The 23399-nt window shown below is 42.5% G+C and overlaps 1 protein-coding gene across 2 annotated transcripts in view; it reads right to left on the bottom strand.

The window, feature by feature from the left end:
- The window catches only part of LOC123995004 (heparan sulfate glucosamine 3-O-sulfotransferase 5), a 70014-nt gene extending 52958 nt beyond the window's left edge, over positions 1-17056 (bottom strand). For both annotated transcript variants that reach the window (XM_046298200.1, XM_046298199.1), the window contains exon 1: positions 16465-17056. The gene's annotated coding sequence lies outside the window, so the exon portion shown is untranslated. The remainder of the gene's footprint in view (positions 1-16464) is intronic.
- Between the last annotated feature and the right edge of the window lie 6343 nt (positions 17057-23399).

The raw sequence follows: 23399 nt of genomic DNA, 5'->3' as shown, positions 1-23399 counted from the left end.
GACAGCTGCTTCTCCCTCCCAAGTCCCAATGCCAAGCTATGAACCTTGAATATTGAATGGAGTTGGCTTCATAAAACATGGCTGCTTTTATAAAAAATTTAATAGGATTCTGCAGGTTTTTACGGCGGCTCATCTAACCATGGCCACTGTTGCCATTGGTTTATTTACAGCGAGGTATAAACATGCATTCCAATGATAACAGAGCTCATATAAACTTTGCCTCATAACCCGACTGTTGATAGTCATCCATTTGCTTTGAGTTGCAGATACTGTACAACAATATCGCGTATACATTTCATGGCTTTATCGTGTCTAGACAGAGCTGTATAACGCATATCTCATATCAATGTGTTTATTTACAACTTTCTCTCCTTGCATTGGGCGCACAGTGCAGAACTGCCTGACAGGATATATTATAAATACAATACGTACATGTAGAGTTTTACCTTGGCCATGGCTTCCTGGCCACGGCTCTGGAAATGCGTTTGACCTCCCACAGCGTGGCCTGCATCAATCTTCCCAATGCATGACACTTCCCTCCTCACTGACCACGCTCGCAGCAGCCGGCCATTATATTCATGGCTTGTTATCAATAATCTCCTGTTCCGTGAAATTGTGTTAAGAGGCTGCTACCGATCCCACAAATCACGGAGCAGCAAATCCATTTTGACACGGAGGCACGTCTCTGGTGGATTTAATTCCGCTGAACAAATAGTGTGATGCAGCGTTTTTCTGATACAAACGGCAGACCTTCGAAAACTAACTCAATCTATTTGCGCAGATGAGTAGCACTACGAATGAACAACTTGGGAGCTGGGAAATATTTGGCGTAAAAGAACACCTGATATCCGAAATACAAGAAGGGCATAGATCTCAATATCAATACAGGACATAATTGAGTAACTCATAGCTCTGTTCCCCTCATACATAAACTGACTTATATGGACAAAAAGCAAATAAGCATCTCCACTAGTAGAAATGTTTATAGTTGAGTCTGAGTTCTGGAGTGATTGCTTTCCCTGCTCCTCTCCTTGGGGTGAATCAGCACCAGGGACAGCAGCCCTAAAGACTTCTTCACTCAGCCATAGATCCCGGAAGATACTGCAGCCTGTCCTACACAGTCCAGGAGGGAGGTCTGTTCATCCATTCCTCCATCCACGCCACTGACTGAACTGGCAATGGTCTAATACTGTAATGTAAATACATGTATTCAATAGTATTTAAGGCTATGCCCTTTTAATAATGATTATATGACTGCTGATGAAACCGGTACATATTGATTGAAGAGGATGTAATGAATGTATGTAGACGATGCAGAAAAGTTGAAAACCCCTGATAGGTAGCCTAAAGGGTGAGCTGCACGAGTTAATGATGTCACAGGTGGGCTCATTATGTGGAGCGTGAAGGTGTGAGCCCCGTAAGGCAGGATCAGTCGAGTGGGAAATGATCATACCTCTGGGACTGTGTGTTTGCACGGGCCACATATTCACCATCATGGATCACAAGCTAAATATATGTCTCTAACTCTTTAGAGAAGAGCTTTACCTGCCTCTGGACAAATAGCCAGAGGATATATCAATATGTCTACTCGCTGTTCCCGATATTACTCAACAGTTCAGATTTGCATTTTAAAATCATTCAAAAGTCTCTGATCTCTCCATTGGAAAGGGACAGATAATTCTCTGTCCAACCCAGTAAGAGGCAACAAGGTAATCGGAAACCCAGACGTTATGCTGTGTAGTGACAGATTATACTCCCTCCCACTACAACTGGAATTACACGGTAACTGAGAGGGTGTAGGTCCCAGAAATTCAATCCCCAGAGTTACCAGTGGATTAGCTTTCCTATCAGTACAGTCATACGACAGCTGAGTAAGGGGATTGAGACTGCTTACAGGGGAACTACTATATCTACATGTCCTGCTGCATATATATGCATGCATACAGTGGGACCTCATTAATATCAATGTAAAAGTATAGCGTTACTCCAGAGACCGATGTGCCAGGTCAGTGGTGTATGCAGGACATTGCTGTAGGTCAGGACACTCATCTATTTACTAGATCTACTGATCCAGGCGATAGCTGGAGCTCCAGAATGGATGGCCTCGCTCGCTGCAACGACCCCCAAACCCCCACCCCCCACCCTCGTCCGTCTCCCTACCTCCCCTCCACCTCCAATGTGCTCGCGACGCTGAGGCTGCACCTAATCATGGGAGATGCTCGGCTGTCCGCTGCTCAACGGGAGTGGGTGTCGGAGACGGAGAGCACCTATAATCTGTCAATGCATTTGTTGACCCTGAGGTCATCAGCTCCGGTGCTCAACGCAAACTGTTATTCTACAGGCCTTTCTTTCTTTCTTTCTGCTCCCCCAACCCCAAAACACAGCGAGAAACATGACAGAATGTATAATATACATCTATGTGCATGCATTGTGTTAAGACAAACAATATGTGTAAGTTGTGGAGAATACGGGTAAGTTGTGGAGCAATTAAAAACAGTGTTGTGCTTGAATGTGGACTTTTCTGTACTATATAGTTACAGCGCTGCGCTCGTTGTTGCATTCACGTGTTTTGGCGCATTAGCATTCGGTCAGATTTCTGCTTATGATGGGAAATAATAATTAGCATTGTAGCTTTGAAAGAAAACCCAGCAAATGTGATGATATATCATTTTTGGGAATAAAAACACAATAGTATGCTGCTGAAAGGGCAAACGGGTTGGCTCATGCAGTGAAGTAAACAGAGAAAGCAGGAACTCAGCAGAACAGCTTTGAAGACTGAAAACACCAGTCCCTCTGTTTCCTTCAACACTTATAATTGAGCCCTGTGAGATTTGACACATTTCAGGAAAACGCTATTTGAGAGAGAGAGACCCGGTACAACCATTCAGTGGCACCCAGGAAAGGACTATATATCCATTTTGAGTTCCTCTGAAATCCTCACGGAAACGTGCTTACAATGTGCAAACGTATAAATGTCAAAACAACAATGACGGGGAGACTGAGATGTTTCCGTAACACCGGAGGCAACGGTAAGAAGAAGCTGTTCTATGCAGCTCCGGGAGGATAAAAAAAGATGTAGGTTACATCCCTGAGGATGTACTGTACCGTGCGTGGCTTGTACCAGGACCAACTCCCACCTCATTCTATCCTTAAAAAAAAGTCATGATGCATTGTGTGTGCATCTGAGAGAGCAGAGGTGTACAAGAGGTGCACTGAAACAGTTTCAGCTGTTTTTTACACTGAAATATTCCGGAATTGAACACTGCCATTGAGAGTGCTTGTTTCCACTTTATTCGATTAAGAGAATAACCTCGAAACGACCTTGCACATTAATACTTGAGCAGGTGCTCCAAAACGGAGAGAAAAGGGGAGCATTTGTAATTGTGCGATCTGACAGTGAAAGACATTAAGTGAGTGTGTTCTTGTCTAGCGAGGGCACTGCACCTTCTGACATCAGTCAGATCCAGGCCTGGAGAGGGTTCAGACACAAATTGGCCGAGTGACAAACATGAGTTTGAGCAAAAGTAACAAGAGTTTTTGCCTCAGAGTACATTAAGTCAAGGTCCCTGAAAGTTCTGCTCAAGGGTTATGATCTTTTGCTAGTAATAGTGTTTGCTGCAGCGTTTATTTTTCTGGCTTTGAAGAGATTATGCCTGAGACACTAGACATTAGAGGTCGACCGATTATGATTTTTCAACGCCGATACCAATACCGATACCGATTATTGGAGGGCCAAAATCAATTTAGCCTCAAAAAATAATGAAACATGTTCAATTCGGTTTAAATAATGCAAAAACAAAGTGTTGGAGAAGAAAGTAAAAGTGCAATATGTGCCATTTAAGAAAGGTAACGTTTAAGTTCCTTGCTCAGAGCATGAGAATATATGAAAGCTGGTTGTTCCTTTTAACATGAGTCTTCAATATTCCCAGGTAAGAAGATGTAGTTATTATAGGAATTATAGGACTATTCCTCTCTATACAATTTGTATATCATATACCTTTGACTATTAGATGTTCTCATAGGCACTTTAGTATTGCCAGTGTAACAGTATAGCTTCCGTCCCTCTCCCCGCTCCTACCTGGGCTCGAACCAGGAACAGATTGACAACAGCTACCCTCGAAGCAGCGATACCCATGCAGAGCAAGGGGAACAACTCCTCCAAGTCTTAGAGCGAGTGACGTTGGAAACGCTATTAGTGCACACCCCGCTAACTAGCTAGCCATTTCACATCGGTTACACCAGCCTAATCTTGGGAGTTGATAGGTTTGAAGTCATAAACAGCTGCTGGCAAACGCACAAAAGTGCTGTTTGAATGAATGCTTACGAGCCTGCTGCTGCCTACCATCGCTCAGTCAGACTGCTCTATCAAATCATAATCTTAGTTATAACATAATAACACACAGAAATACGAGCCTTAGGCCATTAATATGGTCGAATCGGGAAACGATCATCTCGAAAACAAGACGTTTATTCTTTCAGTGAAATACAGAACCGTTCTGTATTTTATCTAATGGGTGGCATCCATAAGTCTAAATATTCCTGTTACATTGCACAACCTTCAATGTTATGTCATAATTACGTAAAATTCTGGCTAATTAGACAGCCCAAACTGTTGCTTATACCCTGACTCTGCATGCAATGAACGCAAGAGAAGTGACACAATTTCACCTGGTTAATATTGCCTGCTAACCTGGATTTCTTTTAGCTAAATATGCAGGTTTAAAAATATATACTTCTGTATATTGATTTTAAGAAAGGCATTGAGGTTTATGGTTAGGTACACATTGGAGCAAGGACAGTCCTTTTTCGCGAATACGCACCGCATCGATTATATGCAACGCAGGATACGCTAGATAAACTAGTAATATCATCAACCATGTGTAGTTAACTAGTGATTATGATTGATTGTTTTTTATAAGATAAGTTTAATGCTAGTTAGCAACTTACCTTGGCTTACTGCATTCGCGAAACAGGCAGGCTCCTCGTGGAGTGCAATGAGAGGCAGGTGGTTAGAGAGTTGGACTAGTTAACTGTAAGGTTGCAAGATTGAATCCCCGAGCTGACAAGGTAAAAATCTGTCATTCTGCCCCTGAACAAGGCAGTTAATCCACCGTTCCTAGGCCGTCATTGAAAATAAGAATGTGTTTTTAACTGACTTGCCTAGTTAAATAAAGATTAAATAAAAGGTGTAAAAATAAATGTTTTTTGTTTTTAAATAAAAAATTAAAAAAATATTTAAAAAAAAAAAATCGGCCAAATCGGTGTCCATAAATACCAATTCCCGATTGTTCTGAAAACTTGAAATCGGCCCTAATTAATTTGGCTCTCCCAAATGCATTGTTCTAACATATTTGATCTAAGAGCACCTCATTCCCCTGTCGGGCTTCAGACAGGCCCGCAGTCTATTGCATTAGTCTAATGTTGAATATCTTATTCAAATACATGCAATAGTTTCAATAGTATATTCAAAAACAGCTTCCTCAACAGCATAATTCTCTTATACTGGTGACACGGTAGCACTGGAGTCAGGTCCGTCAAACCAAAGCCAATGCCGATGTTCTGACTGAGTGTTTTAGGGCTGTGACGTGGATGCTAGCTCTGACTGTCACTCTATGTGCCCATGCCCAGTGGGGTAATTTATGACTAAAGGAATGCTGTAGCACCCTCGCTCTGCTACATGAGACCAATAGAATATTCATGGGATTTTGCTCTTTTGACAGCAGAAACTTTCCAGTTTCACAGCCTTCATGGCATCCGATACAAGTCCTATTAATGCCCCTCGGGCTGCTCCAGGGTGAACTGAATGCTCGATCAGACAAGACTGTCCTGAGAATCTAATACACTTATGAGGAGAGAAGCCTGCCCTCACTCAGAGAGTCAGAGAGGAAACTGGCTATCAAATGAATCAATTTCAGAGGCGCTAGCAGAAGAATATTCCCAAATCATGTGGACCAGGTCCTTGTGTTCGTGATGCTGCCTGCAAACAAAATCAATCCCACTTACGATCGTTGATCCACTTAAACACCGCAGATCAAACATGAAGATGTTGCCATGGTTGAAAGGATGGCTGTTCCTATGCAATTAGAAAAACATGTTTAGATGAAGCAACCCTGGGTCAACAGATAATACATTTCTCAGAAAACATCATTTAAGTGGGTAGCAGGGCGTTCCAACTCTATTCCTGTGAGAAGTTAGACTACCCTAGAGACATCCAAACGTGCCAATTTCGATCTAAAATCACCCTTGGTTGACTCTGGTCCTGTGAATTATTAGATGAAAGTAACCCAGCCTCCAGCTTGACACAACACATCTAGACGTAGTGGCCAGCCCACCGAACAGAATATCCCATCGCCTTTATAGTCTTATTCCTCCATACAGCAAGTCATTATAATTCAACATAGAACTTTAACACTCTTTACATTTACATAAAAAACTTATAGCCAAAAGACGCTAACTAACTCCTTTGCAATCTTTTCACTGTCTCTAGTGATGATAAGCTCATAACAGCAGCACTTTGCCTTTACACAACTGTGTCCCACACCGCCTTGTTACATTCAATTATTCATGTAAATAAAATCTTTCGTCTGACCGGAGGCCCTGGGCATTTCATATACCCCTGTGACTGCACATTCCCTACACAACCTAAAGTCGACCTAAAGTCAAATGCCACACTGTATACATTTTTTAAGTATCTTCTCCTCTCATTAAATCCTGTAAATGATTATCCTGTCGGTTTCACACCAGTACTTTATTTCACTAGTTTCACCAAAGCATTAGTCTCTTTTAGTGAGAGAAACCGATTATAAGAAAAATAGAACTATAAACTTACACCGCCTTAGATCTGCTCTGCTGCCTAATTTATTCTCTTCTGGTATCAGTGTGAAGGCTATCTGGTTAATTTTGTGTTGCCTGCTGTTCTTCCTTTCTAAATGCTGCTGTTTTAGACCTTAATTACAAGGGCCCATCTCTATAAGAAAGGGGGGTAATTGAATACGGTGTGAGTCATAACATTTAATAGTATGACTCATCATTAACACTTTGGCAACAGGGATCGATACAACGTGAGTGAAAAGAATACTTGAAAACAAGGCTCCACCAGCAACTAAGTGCTCCATCAGATAACTGCCGCCTATAACTCAGTGGGGAGAGACTGGAGAGAGACTGGAGAAAGAGAAGGTCCTGCTGCTGTGGTTCTCTCTGTCAGGGGACCGATTCAGATTACTCCTCACCACTGTCACTCGCCGTGGCTCAGCCAGGCCACACTAGACTGACTGACACCCAGCACTCAAAGCCCCTCTCCCTGTCTCTCCGTGTTTGAGGTTGACCTCTCCTGGCCGCCACTAGTAGTGTCTCCCAGATGGATCGATAAGCTAGGCAGATTCCTTGATGACTTAGGCTGTGGATGCAAACTCAGGGTTGAATCGGAGCAGATTTGCAGTAACACTGCTCCCCCAAGAAACTTGAATCTCACTGGCTGTGTATCTCAATACTTTTTGATTTTAATAAAGTTGTCAACTCCTCCATTTTCATTTGCCTGGATCCATCTATGCCATCGCAGGTCATTTCCTGCTGCAGAATAGCAATATTAAACTCAACATACTTGAGCTTGAAGCCAATTCCGCTGTATGACTGCCTCCGAAAACACTCAACGGAAAATTGTCAACGCTGATCTTTTCACAAGAAATAGCTTCAGCAATCCTGGTTAACCCGAGAGGAACCAGTGATAAAGAAACAAGGTCCACGGTACACACTACGCTCTGCCAACACTGCTAAGTATTTCATGCTTATTGTTTCCGTCCCTGGGTGCTAAAGATTTTGAATCTTTAAAATGGTACAGTGCAGTAAATCTTGCAGCACACCATCCACAGCCCTGCAGGGGATGCATAAGCCCCGCCAGAGACAGTGGTTGCCAAGGCCCTGCCAGAGACAGTGGTTGCCAGTGGTTGCCAGTGGTTGCCAAGGCCCTACCAGAGACAGTGGTTGCCAAGGCCCTGCCAGAGACAGAAATGTTATAGGGAGATGCAACCACTAAATGATAGCGGTGGATAGCAGCTCAAAATTAGTCACGCTTTTCTATCACTTTGTTTTGCATTCCGCTGTCAGACTGTGTACTCTGTCACTTCATAAAAAAAAGAAACTGACAGACATCCTTAAAACTGTCATCTTTGCCAAGAATAGGATGTTGTTTCAGTAGCATGAATCAAGACAAATCCTCTCAAGTCCATATAATAAACACTAAACCAGACATATGACTTGCTGGTATTGTTTTTGATGCCATTTGTAAGGTAACGTTAGTTCTTATATGTTGATGGTGAAATCCTTCAGTATTCCATTAGGTTTTCCTTCGCCAGCATTATTTGACAAGCATGAAACAGCAGAGTTGAAGAAGAGAAATGTGGTCCCTTTCCCCGGCCCTCATTCCCGGTGGCCATGGTGGGGAAAGTGCTTTCTGTGAAATTGATGAACCTGACTGTCATTTAGTTATGCCTGCCATTAGTCTACCCTAATTCTGGTCAGAATGACTTAAGTAAATCAACTTTTACGCTATGGCATCATTTCCAAGCACATCAATAAACCTTTATCTTTTTTTATGGTCAAGCTTCGGCAGAGACGCAGTAAAACGAAAAATATATATAAACTGCTGAACCTCTGCCTGCCTGCCTGCCTGCCTGCCTGCCTGCCTGCCTGCCTGCCTGCCTGCCTGCCTGCCTGCCTGCCTGCCTGCCTGCCTGCCTGCCTGCCTGCCTGCCTGCCTGCCTGCCTGCCTGCCTGCCTGCCTGCCTGCCTGCCTGCCTGCCTGCCTGCCTGCCTGCCTGCCTGCCTGCCTGCCTGCCTGCCTGCCTGCCTGCCTGCCTGCCTGCCTGCCTGCCTGCCTGCCTGCCTGCCTGCCTGCCTGCCTGCCTGCCTGCCTGCCTGCCTGCCTGCCTGCCTGCCTGCCTGCCTGCCTGCCTGCCTGCAGTAATGAATGTCTGCTCTGACAGACAACAAACAGACGCTGCTCTCATCATTTTTGTCAACAGAGAGGTCAGGCTGGAGACTTGATACCCTGGACTCAGCCGCAGAGGAAGATAGAACTTGATGTTTATCAGTTAATTCACAAGCATGAGACAGCATGAGTCTTGGAAGGGGGAAGGAGGGATTTAAATATATTTTCAATGCACAACAGTTTTTTGCTAGATCTAAACTTTTACTTAAAACTAATGCTGAAAATAGACACTTTATGCTCCCGAGTGGTACAGTGGTCTAAGGCACTGCATCTCAGTGCTAGAGTTGTCACTACAGACCCTGGTTTGATTCCAGGCTGTATTTCAGCTGGCCGTGATTGAGAGTCCCATAGGGCGGTGCACATTTGGCCCCACATCGTTAATAGACACTGCAGCAAATAAAACTGAATTTAAACATATGTCTTGTCCAGGACTGGAAACTGGAAATGATATTTTTGAGTGATATTATGATTGTAGATATGAAACAGACAAAGTAGTTAAAATGCTATCAGTTCCAGTTTAAACTTTAGGTCACCGTTTACTTTGTGTGCTAAACGTGAAATGCTTTTTGCAATGGCGAAGTAATAGTGGCTCTCCACTAGGTGGGCCGGTGCCCATCCAGGCCCATCCATGTCTACGCCCCTGATGCAAACAGCACATGATGACAATTTCACATCACAAATCGTCTACTCACCAACAGTTCGGACTAGACTTTTTCAATACCTGGTTTAAATACTCAATGTTTCCTTAGTTAGCATTTACTGGTAGATAGAATAAATTGAAAGGTCTTTCCTACCCTACCGGCTACATGCTCCATGCCAAAACCAGTTGAGAGCTGAACACTTGCTGCCTGTAGATGATATTCCGCTGAAACTAGGCATGTATATTTCACATGCTTTGCGATTGTGTAGCCTACTTTGTGCATAATTTCTCTATTGTACTACATAATTGATGTCGTATACCTCCACTACATTACTTTGATATGCATTAGTACTGATTAAGAAGTGAATATACGCAATATCCACTGAAAAGAAAGTGGGCATACAGTTTATACCTGCGTATACCCTCCACTACACCACTGGCTCTTTGTGTTTTACAAAAAAAAAGTGCATTCTCCTACATGGGTGCGCTGGTATTATGGTTGCAGTCCTTTCAGAATCACCAACCTGCCACACACTGAAGTCCTATAGGTTCGCCACTACGCAAACATGTCTATAACTGTTAAGGTCTTAATAGCCTTATCAGTTATAGACATATTAATGTTTCAAGAAATTAGTGTATATAATTTGGCCTGGCGAAGCCGATTTATGCGCTGACTAAATGGAAGCTGATAGTTATGAGTTTTTTTACTCTGCTGCTCTAGGGAAGAAATGAGAAGTCCTCACTGTTCGAGACCGAGTCAAGACCGAGTACAAATGTGTCCGACACAAGACCGAGACACTCAATATGTGGACTCGAGACCAGTCTTGAGTACTACAAAACCGCAGATTAGATTATACTATTTAGAACGAGCAACCAGCACACAAACGAAATTGTGCAACAGCGAGAAGGCAACAAGCATGCAGATGCAGTAAGTGACAATACATTATCTACGGTATGTACATCCAATAAGAGTCGAAAGAGGGATACACTAGCTATACCTTTTTTGTCCCTTGAAATAAGATCAAATTGATCAGGAATACAGTGTAGACGTTGTTAATGTTGTAAATGACTAGTGTAGCTGGACATGGCTGATTTTTAAAAATGGAATATCTACATAGGAATACAGAGGCCCATTATCAGCAACCATCACTCCTGTGTTCCAATGGCACGTTGTGTAAAATAATCAAATTTTATCATTTTAAAAGGCAAATTGATCATTAGAAAACCTTTTGCAATTATGTTAGCACAGCTGAAAACTGTTGTTCTGATTAAAGAAGCAATAAAACTGGCCTACTTTGGACTAGTTGAGTATCTGGAGCATCAGCATTTGTGGGCCCAAATTACCTGAATGTCAAGCCCTGCAAGGTCATTCTGATTTATAAGATTGCTAGTCATTATCATCCTGGCTCTGTATGAAATGCAGCTACATTATAGAACACAGGCCAGGTTATTAACTTCGCGCTGCAGGGAAGAAATGGAGCGACCTAATCGTGTGCTGGTGCAATCAACTGAAGAAGTTGGTTGCACCAGTGCCACAAGTGGAAAAAGTTGGTCTTGAGCCCTTTCAATTTTAAAGCATGCTTTAAAACTGTCAAATGTTGTCTCCGCTGCATGGCAAAATACGTATAATTGTAGGAATTTAGCTATTGTGTGGCCAGTAGAAGGCCCTCTAAAATGGTCGGCCACGCCCACTTCCAAGCCAAAGCTCTCCCTACACTAACTTTGCAACCACTGCTGGAAAAAATCCTAGGGGAAACACTGACCTGCATTGGACCTTCCATTACACTGAGCGTACAGTACACACATTATTCAACGTCACTCACTGTACTGTATGCCTCAGCTCAGAAAATCTGTTGTTCTTTACAGAAACACTGCTAGAGGTGCAGTATCATGACTTAGCCTACAACAGAGACTAGTGGAACGATAAGGCTTAAGGCAGGGAAAAACAAATGAGCAGTGAGAGCTTGCAACAGGGAGGAGGAACATGGCGAAGAAGCGAGTAGGCATCACTCAGAGACGAGTCGGCGTAATTATTTATGCATTCCAAAGTCAATTACACAGAGCACTGGTAGTAAATATGGATCCATGCTAGGGGTAATATACTGTATTTTCATTCAACGGCTTGAAAACCACAAGTACCGCAGAGGGAGAGGTGTAACTTCCATTGTTTTTCATCCGAACACAAAGGAAAATAGATACCATATCTGATACCGTGCAATTGTTTATAAAACCTGAAGCAAAAGCTACCCGACAACATATGACCAATACTATGGTGTGCATTTTGTGTTTGTAATTAAATCATGTTTATTTCAAAATGTGAAATGAACATTTAAAAGGGAAGCTCAGCTATAAAAATAAAAAAAGCAAAGGAGGAAAAAAGGGGGAAAAAAAGCAAAGTACAAAATCTAATGTTATCAAACATAATTTTTCCAGTGGTACACCGTCGGGAAGGGCGTCTATACGGCATCAGACGCACCCTGAGAATCAAACCCATATGGCTAATGGATGTGGATTACGATATTGTTTTCAAAGGCGCTAAAACGCGCCGCCGTCCTTCAGATGTTACACAGCCAGACCTCGGCAAATCATTACAGGGAGGTGTAACCGAGCACACTTGATCAGACCCAAGAGGAACCGAGTGCAAGGGAAGAGCAGATCGGTCTGTGAATAATGATCACGGTCACCTTCGCTATAACTCACCAGCCACAGGAAGACGACTTAGATAGGGGTGTCAGGACAGAGGAGTGACAAATTCCCGCGTCATACGCAGCAGCTTTCCATCGCATACAATAAAAAAAGCACCCCTTCCTCCCTCTCTCGCTCTCCCTAATTGCATTGCACGCAAGCAATTAATCTCGATTGTTGTTCAGCAAACACGTCTGTTCAAATTGGCATCGCTGCTAGTTGGTATTTGACCATTATTAAGGATCAGGATTAATGACATGGTGCTTTACAGGGGTAGATATCCACTACTGTATGTGTGTTATATTTGTTTACTTAATGAGACTCAGTAGTCAAGGTCAAGTTAGATATTGCTTGGAAACTATATACACTGAGTGTACAAAACATCAGGAACTCTTTCCATGACAGACTGACCAGGTGAATCCAGGTGAAAGCTATGAACCCTTACTGATGTCCCCTGTTAAATCGACTTCAAATCCGTGTAGATGAAGGGGGGGGGGGGTTAAACAGGTTAAAAGAAGGATTTTTAAACCTAGAGACAATTGAGACATGGATTGTGTATATGTGCCATTCATTAGGCTGAATGGGCAAGACAAAAGATATCAGGGTATGGTAGGTGCCAGACGCACCAGTTTGAGTGTGTCAAGAACTGCAACACTGCTGGGTTTTTCACGCTCAACAGTTTCCTGTGTATATCAAGAATGGTCCACCAACCAAAGGACATCCGGCCAACTTGACACAACTGTGGGCAGTGGAGTCAACATGGGCCAGCATCCCTTTGGAATGCTTTCGACACCTTGTAGGGGCCATGCCCCGACGAATTAAGGCTCACCTTCGCTATAACTCACCAGCCACAGGAAGACCACTTAGATAGGGGTGTCAGGACAGAGGAGTGACAAATTCCCATGTCATACGCAGCAGCGGGGGGGGGTGCAACTCAAGGTGTTCCTAATGTTTTGTACACTCAGTGTACATTAGTGCTGATCAATTCACAGAAATGTCAGTTATTTTTCAGTTTAAAACAACTAATTGACCACTGCGGTTCAATTATTTGAATTCCACTTTGTTTTTTTTGTTTTTCTGTGAGCTCAATGCGCATATTGCAGTTTCTCTACATAATTGAGATCCAGCCTGAACTGTGTGACGTAGCAAGGAGTTGTAGTTTCCAACAGGCCAAAATTATCCATAGTTTAGTGCATAAAATGTGGTAATTAACGACAATGACCATAATCCATTGCGCATCTACTTGTCCAGTCTGTGTTTATTTTATACCTGCTACAAAAGAATGCTCAATTGTGAGGTTATATAGAGAGCAGCTGTTGCTTAGTGAGGGAGCTCTACCTGAAAATACATGATCTAACTGACTGATAGTCAGTATTCAGCAGTCCTAAAAGTATGCCTTATTTACTTTTAAGAACTACTAATACTGATATTGTCAGAGAGCACAGGCAGCAGTTCTACAGAGATGAGATACTTGGAATGAAATAATAAAGTCATCAAGTAAAACACATGTAATATACACAACAACTGAAATATTTTATTAAAGTCAAATAATGTGAATAAATGATGGTTAAGTGATGAGCCGTAATGGACAGTCACTACCATCATGGGACTTTTATTCAGATATTTATTCTGTGCTGTTGCAGCATTCAACCCACATAATACATATTGCATTTAATTCCTAAAAAAAACACTCAAAAGCTGAAATCGCAAACCATGATTATTTTTTATAACCTAACCGAAACTTCCTCAAAAAGCACTATAATTGCTCAGCACTAGTGTACATTCAAGTACTCCTTTTGTTGCCAAAATAAAATGTAATATAGCTAACTTTGGCTTGAGGTTTTGAGAGAATCACTGTAAAGGACACTGTAAACTCTGAGTGAAAGGCTATTCTCCATTTCTCACTCTCTTTCTTTCTTGAGATTTTTACAGTGCTTGGCAAGCTCTCCAGCCAGCCACGTTGTTTCATCAGCCAGTAGCAGGATGCTCCATTTTTTTTTCTTCCAGAAGGTCAACGGAGACTGGCCTGCTTTCAGCTCCTGCCTGGGAGTCCTGCTGCAGCCCTACCCAGTGGAGTCATTAAGATGAATGCAACAATATAGTGCCCTGGCTGTCTCTTGCTGTCGGCCATCATGGCGTTTATTATCCCAAATTAGGCTTTTGACAACACAGCAGCCCCTAACTCATCCCTGTGGTGCACTGTTGCCTATGCCGGAGGGGGGGGGGGGGGGGGTTGGGGGTGCAGAGTGGAGAGAGACACTCGTTTTATGAGCTCCGTCCTTGATTTAAAGTTTCTGCAGTTTTTCTGAAGAAGTGCCAGAGGAGTGGGATATCGAGCTCTCTAGTGAAGACTAGTGGTGCCCACATTGTACGTGCAAGACTGAGCTGGAAAACACACAGAGGCAGATGGCTTAGGGAAGTTATGCAGTTGTCTTTTTACCCGTGTTGCGCATTCAACAACATGGCGCTGCAATGTGTAGATTCTAACGTGGTATTGTTCCGTGTGGTTTATGTCTGTTTCCACTGACTTTTACAGATGAGGTTGGAGACTTAACTAATTGCAAAAGCCCTATTAGAAAGTAAATGCAGAGTAATGGTGACAGGCTGATCTACACAGCAAAAAGCATCTGTAGACAGTAATGAAAGTAAATCACCACAGAGACGAGAAGACACAGAGACGAACACACAGAACAAAGAAGAGCTTACAGAGACAGAGACAGAGAGAGAGATTGCATTTTGGTATCACTTTAAACTCATGGATTCCATTGGCATAGGAAGTATATGATAAGGAACTCGGGCGCGCCACAACCACCTAAATCTGTGAGGGATAAATTATAGGACACTAACGCTTGTGTGTATAAAGCAAAGACCCTCTTAGAGCAACATCTACCCAATCACTAGGAGCCCAGATTAAAAATGTATTTTAAGATCTGAAAATGTCTGACATTAAGAGCTCTATTTGCACATCATAGAAATCAGATTCTATTTGGATTTGCTATAACAAAGATGCATGTCAAAACTAATGTATCTCAAAATCTCTCTTTATCAATTTGTGTACCATCAACATTTTCTATGAGCTGCCTGTGTAATGCATTGAGTACCCTCCATCTATATTACATAGTACAATATACTGTACAACCTGCTATCGGCATTCATAAAGCAATTTGCAGCAAATAACAAGCATAAACACAGGTTCAGAATACACAATGTCCTATAAACAGGTGACAAAGTTACAATTGAACTTTGTGGAAACATCCTTGAAATTCTGTAGGTTATTACATAAGATGTAAATAGAGTATACTATTTATCCAAAACATGATGGCTCCTTGCTGTCCCCAGTCCACCTGACTGTTCCCCAGTTTCAACTGTTCCATTCCATGCTGGTCATTTATGAACATTTGAACATCTTGGTCATTTTCTGTTATAATCTCTACCCGCACAGTGCCCGGTTTCCCTTCCTAGGTTTTGGCCTTTCTAGGGAGTTTTTCTCCATTCCTAGAGTATCCAGGACTACCTGACATGATGGCTCCTTGCTGTCCCCAGTCCACCTGTACACACTCTACCCGGCACAGCCAGAAGAGGACTGGCCACCCCACATAGCCCGGTTCCTCTCTATTTGGTGTAGCCCTGGATAAACACACCTCATTCAGCTCATCATGATCAGTCGACAAGTTGAATCAGGTGTGCTTGAACGGGTTACAGCAAAGAAATGTGTACTGTTGGGGGTACTCCAGTACCGGAGTTGGGAAACACTGCAATACAGAACATAACTGTGAAATTAAAGACTGACATGAGGGGAAGATTGGCATGTAAAACTTGTCAACAAAAAAAACGGGCAAAAAAAAAAAGACGCCTAGCTGGTCAGTTTTAGCTCTGTCCTGACAGGTGAAAATATGGAGGGAAATGCAAAGGCTTATTGTTTACCCATGAAAAAAAAATTGTAATCATACATTATGTTAACTAAGTTATAGAGACTTGTTCAAACTTTGGGATGAAAACGTAAAATATATCCATTCAGCCGTTGCTTCCGTAGTTAGGCTACCTGCCCGCAGAACACAGCCTCGTCAGAACACAACGCTGTGCCTAGTTGGTGGAATGAATGACACGTACATTTTTAAAAAATTTAACCAACAAAAGGTTACTGTAAACCTACCTGTTAGGCATCCTCAACGGGACACGGCTATCCTCTCAGCGGCGAAATGCACAAGAAGAACCGACAAGATGCAGTAGAGGTCAGAAAGCGCCCCCACATAATCTCCTGCGGGCTAGAGCGGGTGCTTCTCGGTCTCAAGCACCTACACGCACTGCCGCAAGAGATGTCCCGGACCGACTCGTCGAGAAGATGTTCTGGTAACCTACGTTTCTATATGCGATCAAACTATTCTAAACAGTCATCCTGATGGTTCCATACGGAACACATGTGCACACAAATGTCGGCGCCAAGAAGTCAGCAGTAGGTAATCTGCTACTAATGTAATGAAGTAGGTTGTGACATCTCGTGGACCTCTGTGGGGAATGGTGAATCTCAGCGCTGGCCCGCGGAAACTGTAGATCGGTAAGTGCGTACCCACTGCTTTCAGGGCACCTTGACAAAGCACTGTGCAGTTGGAATATGCGCGTTCAAGCTTTTGAGTTCCAAAATACAGTAGGAGTGCCCACCACAGCCGTCCACCAGTAGCAGCAGACTTGTGACTGACGACTGATTTTGAGAGTTTGGGCGTTTCTTGGAGGAGAGAGGTGGATGCGCAAAAGATATGCAGCTCAACTCAGACAAGAGAGGTAATGGTCGGAGCTCGTGCCGTACGTTTCTTGTGAAGTAGGTTACTGTAGCCTCTGTGTCCAGATGTCAATCACGTTAGCCCACCATAACAATAAAAGGATTTGGTCCTTTCAAATAAAAATCACCAGCTTTGTAAAATTTCGGTTTTAACTATTTGGAATCATTTCAACTACCCATAATTGATAACTGGGACAGCATGTGTGTGTGTGTGTGTGTGTGTGTGTGTGTGTGTGTGTGTGTGTGTGTGTGTGTGTGTGTGTGTGTGTGTGTGTGTGTGTGTGTGTGTGTGTGTGTGTGTGTGTGTGTGTGTGTGTGTGTGTGTTGACAAGGAGAGGTCATTGAACCTCCATAAAACCAATTGTACCACTTGATATTTTAAATACTATCCAGGGGCTTTATGCTTGCCACTATAATGACATTATATAATAGGGCAATTAGCTGACAGCCCATATAAGAGGCTGAGAATGCCCTAACTAATTTGTCACTGGAGTCAAGATTCGATAAAGATTAATTGAAAGATGGGGGGGGGGCATGTCAATAATACTTGGGCTCAAATGACAAGACAGGGTTGTGTAAATTGGCAGCGTAACTTTGACACCAGCACAGTGCCACAAACATCAATTCATTTATTAGTGCAAGATCAACCTCATAACTCAGGATTATATTGATAGCCAGGCTCCTCAGTTAGCCAAGTTTGGTCACAAAGGCTATTTGAATGTATAGTCTGGATGTTTCTGTGGCACTCACAGCTGCCAGCTGGTCCTGCATTAGAACATTCAATTATTCAGTCATCCCAGAGCAGATTGAATCTGTCAAGCGTAAGACGACATGGCTGGTTTCTTACTGTGCTGCTGGGGAAACATGGGATATGTACAAGAGAGTTGGTAACAACTTTTTTGCAGATCCAAGTTTGACTAATAAAGCTTATGCGGGTGCCGCTGCTCAAGAGTTTGTTAGCTCAGCTACGTTAATTGTTTTGGAGAGCAGAATGTGTTATGTTTTCATTGCAGAGAAGAACCATCAATTATTTAGCCGTTTCAACTTTGACTAACCACACAGCACTTATCTGCACATAAAATAAATACATAATGTTATTCCTTTGAACAGGTTCGGGAATGTTTGGTCCGTTCACTAATGCACCAAATAAAGTCAGGCTATGTCAAATGCAATTATGGAAATGATCAAAAGTTGAAGCAGAATGTGTGAAAAGCCATAAAACAAAATCTGGCCATAAATTCACTAAGAGACATCATGTGAAGCTTAAGACATTTAATGGTCTACAATTACCATATTGTCCATTAGTGATATTAGACTGAAGTTTTACTTATTGCCCGGTATGATTATGATTCCCATTATACTAACAAGATTGCTCCTGTCACATTAACAGAACCAATGACACTATGAACATACGTCTCCAAATATTGTTATGTGATATACACTGGGTGTGCAAAACATCCGCTCTCTGAATGGCACACATACATAATCCATGTCTCATTTGTCTAAAGGCTTAAAAATCCTTCTTTAACTTCTCTCCTCCCCTCCATCTACACTGATTGAAGTGGATTTAACAAGTGACATCAATAAGGCATCATAGCGTTCACCTGGTCAGCCTATGTCATGGAAAGACAGGTGTTCATAATGTTTTGTACACTCAGTGTATATCATTTCAGATTTAGTATTTTTCCCATACCCACCTCCTTTATCAGCTACTAAAAACAGTTTAAAATCTACAATAAGGCGGACATCCACATACTGTCACGACCTGACCTTAGATCCTTTTTTTATGTCTCTATTTTAGGTTGGTCAGGGCGTGAGTTGGGGTGGGCATTCTATGTTTTGTTCTATGTTTGTATTTCTATGTGTTTGGCCTGGTATGGTTCCCAATCAGAGGCAGCTGTCAATCATTGTCTCTGATTGAGAACCATACTTAGGCACTCTGTTTTCACCCTTGAGTTGTGGGTAGTTGTTTTCTGTCTCTGTACCAGACAGGACTGTTTCGTTTGTTCTGTTTTGTTCTTTTTGTTCTAGTGTTCAGTGTAATTAAAAGATCATGAACAATTACCACGCTGCACCTTGGTCCTCTCCTTCTTCCACCAACGACAACCGTTACACATACTGTACATGCATATTTTTGTTTGTGCAGAAATGATCTGAATTCAGTGTAGGATGATGTAATTTCCTTTGTCTGCTTGCAGCTGGTTAATCCTTTATAACTGGATGAAGAAAGCCACAGTGGAGAGGTGGGGTTGTGTCCCGAATGCCACCCTTTTCCAAGTGCTCTACATAGAGCTCTGGTCACAGGTAGTGCACTGTATAGGGAATAGGGTGACATTTGGGACACAGACCGACGGTGTTGTACTGTGTTGTACAACTGTGTCTTTGCTGTAATCACTCTGAAAGGAGGGCCCATTAATCCAGTTGGGCGGGGTGCTCTCTTCTCACTCAGTGGCTCTCAACCTCCAGTCGTTTAGGAATGACTTGAAATTAAAATGGAGAGATCTTGTGTGAATGGGGTAATATTGCATCTTGAATCAAGAGGCTAATCACACTGTACATGGCGCTGAAATATCAGGTTAATTTCATGTGCTATATTTTCCACGTATGACCATCATCTGAAGTGCCTGAAATTAGTGCTTCCTATAACAAGGGGGAAACAAGGTAGTTATACACTTTAGAATTATTGGTCCATGTATCTTGATTCAATATGGACTCAGATGTTACATGTGATGCTAGCTTTCTCACATCACCCTTTCAATTATACATTTGACCAGTGGTTCCAAACCTTTTTCAGTTACTGTACCACCAACCGTTTTTTGCTCTGCCCATTGTACCCCTGACTACCACCCATGTTTATTTTTACCAGTAAGCCTATGGTCTCATGGGTCTTCTCATGTACCCCCTGTGGATAGGCCAAGTACCCCCAGCGGTCCTAGTACCCCCGGGTTGGGAACCACTGCATTAGACCAGCACTGCTATACAGTCAAAAAATGAAAATCATGACATTTCAGATAATATTTCAAAAGTTTATTTGTTTTTGCACTTCAAAACAGATGTAAGAGGTCAAATTGTTGTGAATACTATGGTTGTTGCCATATTGACATCCTCACATGCATAGAAATCCATATAGGCTACATGTCAAATTCCCCAGGACAAGCTCTGTTAGACACTGACAGACAGAGAGAATGGCAACCAAGTTGTAAATATTCATGTGTGGCTCACTAGCTGACAGTTGTGTACCTCTACAGCAGCTCTTGTCAGGCCATTGATCTCTCACACATGACATTCACTTTGACTGACCGCACTGGCACTGCTCTAACCTCAGTCATGTGAGGAGAGGAGAGGGGCTCACACTCCCACCTGCCTGTTGTCTGTCTCCGAGACCACAACTATCTGACCGCTACAACCACAGAAGGTAGAAGCTACTCCTAACCACTGATATAGGATCAGATACTGTATGTTCACATGCTCTAATGGGCAGGATTGAGAATAGACTGATTCTACTGTAGATCTGTGGTGCAGGGTGACTTCTACCTCGAGGCCTACAACCATTCTGTTCTATGCCCGATCTATATCCTGCCCTATGGACAAGCTGCTGCACCTAGTATTACGTTTTTTTAAACGCTCCATACAGTGTGAGCACATCTACTACCCCTGTTGCAAAGTAGAACCATATCTCAAGTAATGTGGTATTATATAAATCTCTACTTAAGTCTTTGCCTAATGTTTAATATCAGCCAAACTCTTATGTGGGGGATCCAATAACCTGCAGCGACAGAGTCACCTCTCATGATGTCTAATTTCAGTCCTCCGTGCGCAATTTATTTGATCTGTTTTAATCGTATAAATTTAACAATAGCGTTACTCCTCTGGGTAAAGACTGTCACGGGGGAACTTAAATCCGATTAGAATGCCTAACTGCCTTAAAGCATTATTATTGTCGCTAACAAAATGAACCCCTCGAGAGACATTATTCTTCACAACACCACTACACCGCACCATAGGCACTTTAATTCCTGAGGTGGTGTGTCATCAGTTTGACCACATGTGATAGATACACCGTAATAATCCACAACGACACACTGTTGTAAAGACTGTCTATATGTGCTGTATGTCCAATGTGTGTATACACTCGCACTTAAACGCACACGTCCTTTACAGTACTGTTTTTATAATGAGATTCATAATCGATTGCTATCTGAAATGACCACGGACAGATAGTATGTATCCCGAATTAAACAGGGAATAATCATACAGTAGTGTGTGTCAGTTGTCTGTATGGTAACGGAAACCCGTATCAATTCAATTGGGGCGGCAAGGTAGCCTAGTGGTTAGTGTGTTGGACTAGTAACCGGAAGGTTGCAAGTTCAAACACCCGAGCTGACAAGTTACAAATCTGTTGTTCTGCCCCTAAACAGGCAGTTAACCCACTGTTCCTAAGCTGTCATTGAAAATAAGAATTTGTTCTTAACTGACTTGCCTGGTTAAATAAAGGTAAAAAATATATTTAAAAAATCAGGACAGCTTTAACCCCTAGTGCTCATGTTGCTTCCCCCTTCCCCGCTCCACCAGCCCTGATACTGGTCACGCGTCATGAACTCTGGAGATGTGCATGTGTGTGTCAGTGATGTACTGGCAGGCGTGGGCCGAGGCCTGTTTTCTGAGAAAAATCCGAAATGGAACCATTTGTCATTATCCTCTCGGGCTGATTCTTCCTACGTTCCACCAGATCCAACTCTTAATTGCCCCCAAAGAATCCATTCAAATAGAAGCACTGCAAAACTGTGTTTGACTAGTCCACTGTTAGGTCTGTGGACTAGCTACAGTGGAGCCACAAAACAATTAGGCTTTTTTCTTCTTCATAGAAATCATTCTTAAAGGATGATTTCCCAAATGGTGCTGTGTTATCTCAGAGAAAATGTACCATGTGGGCTGAGATAGCACAGACATACAGTATACTAGCTATCGATAATGATTTTTTCCCCTTTAATTATAATTTGCTGAACAGGGACAGACCAAGCTATGGTAAGTAAAGGCAGGCATCAACGATTGAGAAATTCTAATGCACACAGGGCTGGCCATGGTCCTAGCGGGACTGGAGATGCTCTGTATTTTCTTCTGGGATATTTGCTTAACATCACTGGTGGGGATTTTAGTGCCATGTCATTTTCATGTATTGTTGCCGTGAATGCAATACGTTGTATGTTAATTCATAGTCTCTGGCAAGTTCAGGTTTCCTTTCCAAGATCTCATCTATATCCCATATCTTTCAACAGGGATTTCAGTTCAACGATTTTAATAACATGCATGAGTGGCCAGGCATTTCTTTCTTAAAAAATAAATAGTTGCAATGATTTTTCTTTCTCCCTTGGCATTAGCAAGCAATCAATGGCCAATTGCCTATTTAATGCTTTTCTTCAGGATCCTGTTGAAAATCAGACCCATTTCAAGGTATCCGCCCCAAACTTCCTCCTTGGCTGCCCCTACATTTTCTCTTTCCATGCAACCAGGAGCAGAGAAGTGGGTACAAATAATACAGATAATGTTTGCTGAGTAATGATTTCACATCTCCTTACTTATACCCCATTATTAGTTAGATCAGTATGGCAGTGTACCTTTTATTTTATTTTCACTTAGAAGGAACAGTCACACTTTATTTGGATAGTCTGGATAGTTCATCTGTAAATACTCTACAGATGGTCGTACTATTAACAAAATATCTGTTGACAAGCGAATTGCTTGCTAAGGTTACGGTGAAGGTTAGGGTAAGGGTTGAATTTAGGTTTACGATAAGGGTTAAGATTAGGATTAGGGTTAGTGATTAGTTAGTTAAATGTTACTTATAGTCTGTAGATAGTAAGGGTTGGAACCGGTTCAACTGTTCTGCCTTATTATTATTCGGCCATGCTGGTCATTTATGAACATTTTAACATCTTGGCCATGTTCTGTTATAATCTCCACCCAGCACAACCAGAAGAGGACTGGCCACCCCACATATGCTCTCTCTAATTGTCTCTTTCTTTCTCTCTCTCGGAGGACCTGAGCCCTAGGACCATGCCCCAGGACTACCTGACATGATGACTCCTTGCTGTCCCCAGTCCACCTGACCGTGCTGCTACTCCAGTTTCAACTGTTCTGCCTTATTATTATACGACCATGCTGGTCATTTATGAACATTTGAACATCTTGGCCATGTTCTGTTATAATCTCCACCCGGCACAGCCAGAAGAGGACTGGCCACCCCACATAGCCTGGTTCCTCTCTAGGTTTCTTCCTAGGTTTTGGCCTTTCTAGGGAGTTTTTCCTAGGCA

The sequence above is a fragment of the Oncorhynchus gorbuscha genome, linkage group LG14 (genome assembly GCF_021184085.1).
Source record: "Oncorhynchus gorbuscha isolate QuinsamMale2020 ecotype Even-year linkage group LG14, OgorEven_v1.0, whole genome shotgun sequence".
Classification (NCBI taxonomy): Eukaryota; Metazoa; Chordata; class Actinopteri; order Salmoniformes; family Salmonidae; genus Oncorhynchus; species Oncorhynchus gorbuscha.
Note: the sequence above shows the minus strand (reverse complement) of the source record. Positions and strands in the feature narration are given on the sequence as shown.